The following is a 6,919-nucleotide window of genomic DNA, read 5'->3' on the forward strand; positions in this document are numbered from 1 at the left end:
ATCTCCTGTGTAGTTTGAAGTGTAGACTGTTAGCTAGTTTTTGTTGGAATTGGTTTGTTTTATGAGTTGTTGCTCGTTTGTCTGGATTGTAATCTCTAGCTAAATATTTATTATTTAGAGAGTTTACGGGAGACCGACTTCTTGACTTTTGTCATGGCAGAAACCAATAGAGTGAACGTTAAGCTTAAAGTTAGGAACACTTATAGCTCATACAGGTGGACCCGATCCATTATGTAGTATCTTGCACAAAATTTGGACATCGCCCAACTTTATTTTGAGACCCTTGCATACAGATGGACCCGATCCATCTCCGGTGGCACAACGTGTGTTACCGTTATCAACAACGCTGGAATGCAATTAAAGAACCCGGAGGTACACGTCAAATGTGCCACTGTGAGATCAACATTGGTGAACATTGCCTGGTATAACTTTTCATGGATTTCAACATTGGATGTGCCGTTACAATATGTGCCGTACCATGGAATCTGAAGAATACTTACCAAGAAGACCTCAAGTCGCGCCCGTTAATCTTTGAACCTAATGTCGATGTGTGTTTGTGTATGTGTTAAACAGTGACATTTATTTAAAAGTGATAGTTCTACATTTGCTTGAAAGACATTTAATCTGATGAACGTTGATGGACTTTTGTAATATTTCACTGTCAAATGTAATTTCATAAACATTTGTTTTCGAAGGGTGGAGGAGGGTATCAGATTGATGAAGTGGTCTCCATTGAACAGTTTGAACTTTCTCGTTATTAAGATTTGACTGATATACATTTGATTTAATGTTTACATGACTTTTAAATCTTGCGTTTTTAGTGCTGCAGATGCAATCAATTTGATAGACATTTCAGTTTGCAGACTTTATTTATGAAATTTATTGTTTGTCTTAGGGGGGAGGAATGTGGCAGTTAGGATTATTATGTCGTTATTATTTCCCTTGTTTAAAATTATAAATTTCATATTTCTTTATTTGATGATTTAGATGAAGCTTATTAAGGATATATTTGTTAAATTGCATATCTTTTGCTATTTGATTCTTTGGTTAAAGACATTTATTTATATTGTAAAGTTAAATATTTGCACCGTCGCAAAACCTTCGATTACCTTCTGTGAGAAACTTATATATTTTATACAAGTCGTTTTAGATTCTTATTTTGAATTCTCTGAGGACCGACATTCAGTCAAACCAAGGAAAGCCAGGCTTTCCAACCATCGATTACACTAGTGCATTTGCTACATGCCTCCTTAGTACTGTAAATTGAAGTATTCTTGAATGCTCCATTTCTACATACGTTTGGCTTTACATGATAACAGTTGTACTTTGCTGATTAAATTATATATTGTTTTCAGTTTTTGGTTTTCATTTACTTAGATATATTATAGCGCATCACTTTTGGCATCAGTCGTTTTCCCCACACATCAGTTTACAAACTAGAATTAGCTGTGGTCCGCATCCCCGAATCTTAGGCAGAATTGTTCCTGCTACATTTGTATGTCTGTTTGTCTTTTTATTTTTTAGCCGTGGCGTTGTCAATTTATTTTTGAACTTTTTTTTAGATTGGGTGCAACTGTTTTGAGTTTTCAATATTCTTCAACTTGGTTGTTTATTTTATCATCCAACTATGTAGTGTTTTTTTTTGTAAACTTTTCGTCGGCATTCGTTTTTTTTTCAATGGTCTTGTTAGTTCATCTCTCCTAATGAGTTTTTAATGCCCCTTTGATATCTTCCGTCTTTGTTTTATATAAGTTTATAAATGTTTTCGCGTCAATAGTTATCAAAAGTACCAGGATTATAATTTTATACGCTAGACGCGTTGCGACATATCACCGAGAAATATCAGGACATTGTGAAGTTTCAATTTAAAGAAAAAAGCTTTTAAGGTGTTTAGAGGAAATACTTCCCTAAGGGTATACAAGGTATAAGCAAAGTAGATACTTACATGCTGTATATATTTATGCAAAATTAAGTCATATTTGCATTAAAAAACATTATAATTTTCTTGAGGAAATACTTCCCTAAGGGTATACAAGGTATAAGCAAATTAGATACTTACATGATGTATAGATTTATGCAAAATTAAGTCATATTTGCATTGAATTTTTTTTTAATTTTCTTGATACTTCAATTTAAGATTTAAATCATGATCACCACATTATCAGGCTGATGTGCATTTACTCGGCGATGGAACCAGCTTTTTCTTATGTATGTCATTAAATATAACAGTTTCGTTTCCCTCAAAGAATTGAATTTGGGACACCATTTTAAAACTTACACATTTTAATAAATTTCTTTTGTTTAATCGAACCTAGAATAAGCTATTGAGAAAAGGAAGCAGTAATGCCATTTGATTTTGAACTGTGTGTGTGTTTATTTTACAGAATACAATTACACGAGATTGGTATTGAAGACTTCATGCAAAATGAACTGCCTTTTGTTTATACTGCATGATTACGATTTCAATTTACAGATATTTTTTTATTTAAACTAATTTAGGGTATTATATTCAGAAACATGCACAATTTATAATGAAAAGTTTTAAAGCGGAAATATTAACAGAATGCAGAATGCAAAGCACACAACGGAAAGAAACGCATACCTTCACGAATTTTGTTATGTTTCAATTTTTTATGGATATGCACTATGATATTAAATATGGTAACAAATGTCTTATTTCTAATCATAATTTTGATGAGTTTGTTATACCAGTTTAAATAAGTTTTGTTTTATATGTGCATCCGGGTAAATGATTTAACTTCATATGTTTCTTGTTCATCTTTACAAATGTTCTGAAAATACTTAATGTAATTACGAGTCGTGGCGTTGATCCATTCATGTTACTTGCAGTTTGTGGTGTCCTTTGATGGCGTTTATGGGAGATGTTAGTTGGTATTCTGCAGTTTACATTTGTCAGTATAAATTACTATTATATAATTTATTATTACATTTCCCTGTGCTAAGTGTTCGTGTGTTTGTTTTACTGTCACGTAGGATTGTCATTTAAACGGTATTTTTTTAGCATTGCCATATCAGCGGGAGGTTTGACTAGCAACAAAACTATGTTCAAATAGTCCCTTTCTATGTATGCTAGCGTTTGTTTTTGTTGCAGTCCTGTGTTTCTGTTGTTTCGTTGTTTTCCTAATATTATATTCTTATATCAACTATAATAGTATTATGGTTGATATGTTTCCCTCGGTTTTCATTTGTTACCCGAATTTGTTTTTCTCTAAATAGATTTATGAATTTTGAAAGGCGATATACTACTGCTGTCTTAATATGACTATGTCAGGAGACTGAATAAACTATTTAGGAAGTCCCTTATGGTAAGTTATCTCTAATTAAGGTTATGATTGCTCTGCTCTGTATTCTGCACCACTGTTAACTTCATCAATGTTTTTCAAACTGCTAGTTTTTAGAATGAAAGACACATTGGTCTATATGAAGCATTTGTATTCATAGCAATAAAATTCACAAATACCCACATATATGATACAAGTGACGGAAGTGAGAAAGTGCTTTTTAATTTAACAGTATTCACTTAACCTTTACATAAATTGCATTTATTTACTCTAAGTGTGTATTTGAGTATATGAACTACTCAAAATATATATTTTTAATCTCAATATTTTTTTTTTCTTTTCTTTTTTATTATTAACAGTAGTAAAATAATAATGATTAGTGTTATTGTACATTGTGTATTTAATAATGAACATTGTAAAACATTGTAAATTGGCATGGAACGAGTAATACGTATGGTTGTAGTGCAATAAAAAGACTTTATATTTAATCAGGTTTTCAAATTCAAATTGATTTTGAGCTGAGCTGAGGGACAAAAATTATTTACAAATTTCTAGACTTATAGGTTTGTCTTTTATCAGTAAATAAAACAAACGAAACTCCTAATTATTTTTCACAGGCAAACCCCGAATATGTCCATCAAGTTGGTTAAAAAGCAAAGTATGTGAACGTGTACTATTTGATGTTAATTAAAAAAGTATTTCTATATATCCTCATTAAAAGTACAACGGTATATTTATAACATAACAGTTCCAGTATTACAATTGTTCAGACAGAAGGTTAATATTTCGTGTTTAATGTTTATTTTTTTTATATATATTTTACCTTATAAAAGTTGCATAAATGTGTCATCATTTCAATCACGCATAAGTATGTTGATGTTCTAGTAATTGGCGCATTACTTTTCTTTACAACTGTAAGTGATCCCTGATATTCTGGATCTTTTTGCTTGAATTAGGAATGTAAATTTTTTCTATCTTAACAAATTAAGTATAATTTAACCGCTGAAATGCTCGTCAAAGAAAATGAAAGTTTGTGACAAAATTAGTCCAGGAAATTGCTTCATTATAAAATTCTAGTAAAGATGCCTTGATATGTAACCACATTATAAATTACAAGTGTGTTATTTTATTTTTTTCAAATAAAACTTGCTAATGTTAGGTTGCGTTGTGTTCGTTAGTAATTATTTCCAGTATAATTACACAAATAGAAATATTCCATAATGAACCGCTATATATTTCGAGATATACAAAACACTTGTTACCTGAATAATATTAATCATGTTCGCTCTGTATCAAGGTTTTCAAAGAACAAATATGCATTCAGTTGCGGTTAGAAACATGTACACTAAAATGGAACGGTAGAAGGTAACCTTAAACTCTAAGGAAAGTAAAAAAAAATCGATTTCTATAATAGTAACTCCTAAAATATGTTCCCTGAAAATCAACGAAGTATGGGTATAAATGTGAAATTCTTTTAGATCTGGAGCAACATGAGTGAACATCTGTTTGGAGTTTTCAGTTAACAATGGTCTTCAACTTGGTTATTGATTTCACTTTCAACTCTTAATTCAACGCCACCTTTGTCCACGGAGTCTTATGCAATTTGACGTATCAGTTTTAGACTAAATGCGCGCTTTGAAGTTCAGGTTTTAGATACCAATTTATTATTGTACATAACCGAATGTGTTTATACAATGAACAACATGCTGGCTGCAAAATGTGGAGCAGGATCTGCTTACACATCAAGAGCACCTAATATCGACCTAAGTTTTGGTGGGGTTCGTGTTGCTCAGCCTTTAGTTTTGGCAAATGTGAGGTTTCTATTGATGAGTGTGTTATATCAGTTAAAATATAAATGTACGTGCTGGATAATTGTTTATTTCTGTTGGAACGTCGGTGGTCGTGGTTTAAGTTGTTCATTTTCAGCTATCACTATCCAGTGAACCCTAAAGTTGTGAGCTAAATACGCTCATAGCAAGGTACGTAAGATTACGAACTTAATTTACTTGGAATGCAATTTTTCGTATCCGAATGTCACTTGTTCTTTCTGGATACTCCGGGTTTCCCTTGTAGAATGCCTACGTTGAAATTGAAAACAATATGTCATAGTGACGGTAAAAAATAAAGGTTTAAGTAAAACAATTTCAAAAGTTATTTTGTACAAATAGTTTTCAAAGGTACCAGGAATAATAGTTGTAGCTGTTTGATGTAAGGAAATACCAAACATTCCTAGTATATTCGTACCTATAATACACACGATCAGATTGTAGATGAACACACTTCACCAACGTTTTAACTAAATGACGCAACTGAACACCACATGGTTACACGTGTATTGAATTTCTGAATTAGACAAAAAATCTTATATGTTTTATATCTACACAAGTTCAACTTGACATGTTGCTTATTCTTCTTTACAACTGTTTTAAAAAAGACTAATGTTAATAACGATATTAAATATATCTTGAGACCGAAAAACGCTTTGGAAGTCATTGATGGATATGTCTCCATTGAAAGTTACGTTTGTTCTACTCTGTACACTGCACTACCATATGATCTTATCACCTATACATTTCATTATCTAATGACATAGCGCTTCGAGACATCCGTTTTTATATCTTTTGGCAATGCAACCCTTTCTGGGCTCACTGTATAGATATAAATACTTACATTGGAACCAGTTGATTATTGGATTCATCTTATCAAGATAGTTAAATTATTAAATTTTGGTTGAAGACTTTTACATTTGATTATTTTTCTATCGATATTGGATAATTACGGTAAACCACCAGAAACTGTTTCTTGTTTCTCTAATGATAATAATCAAAAACGTTTTCCTTTTACAGTGCCCTCCATAATCTCAAGGTTGTCAATTTCTTCAACACGTGTTAGAGAAATTGACAAGAGTTGCATGTATAAGGCACTCCAAGGTTGATTCTCATTCACTATTTTTCGGTAATGAAATATTTAAAGATACAAAATAGTCTAACTGGAAATTCAACTGTATTGTAATAAGCTCTAAATCTTTCAATTGACAATACTTATGTTTGATTTTGAGATAAAATTTATCCACTATATGTTTTTAGACCACAACTTTTAAGTTGATAAAGACACTAGTGTTTGATTTTATGTTCCCTAATATTTCTTGTTTGCTTAATGTCCAGTGGCAAATATTTCAGGACAAGAACTAACTTACATTACTACGATTGGTTTATTCTGTAACAGGGGCTTGATTAGAACGAAGGTCAGGATTTGGATTGCTTTTGGGAAAAGAGTGTTTATTGGACAGGGACAGACTTGAAACTTGCAACAGACCACCTATAGATCCTTTGAGAGTTGTTTCAATGGCTAGAGGGGTATATTAGGAATCAGGTTGTATGTCCCTATTCTGACTGGATTTTGATTCTTATTCCATAGAATCAAAAAGATGCCCAAATTTGGCCAGAGTTTAACTACTTGTCAGAAGATGACCAAGGGATGACCATATTTTTATTCTCTATACAATCCTTTATGATGTTGGTACTATTGTCTCATTGGTGTATATTCAACATCTCCTTTTATTTATAATATATTCAGCCGAGGAGTACTTTATAACACATAGAAGTTAAGGTCAACAA

The sequence above is a fragment of the Mytilus trossulus genome, chromosome 1 (assembly GCF_036588685.1).
Source record: "Mytilus trossulus isolate FHL-02 chromosome 1, PNRI_Mtr1.1.1.hap1, whole genome shotgun sequence".
Classification (NCBI taxonomy): domain Eukaryota; kingdom Metazoa; phylum Mollusca; class Bivalvia; order Mytilida; family Mytilidae; genus Mytilus; species Mytilus trossulus.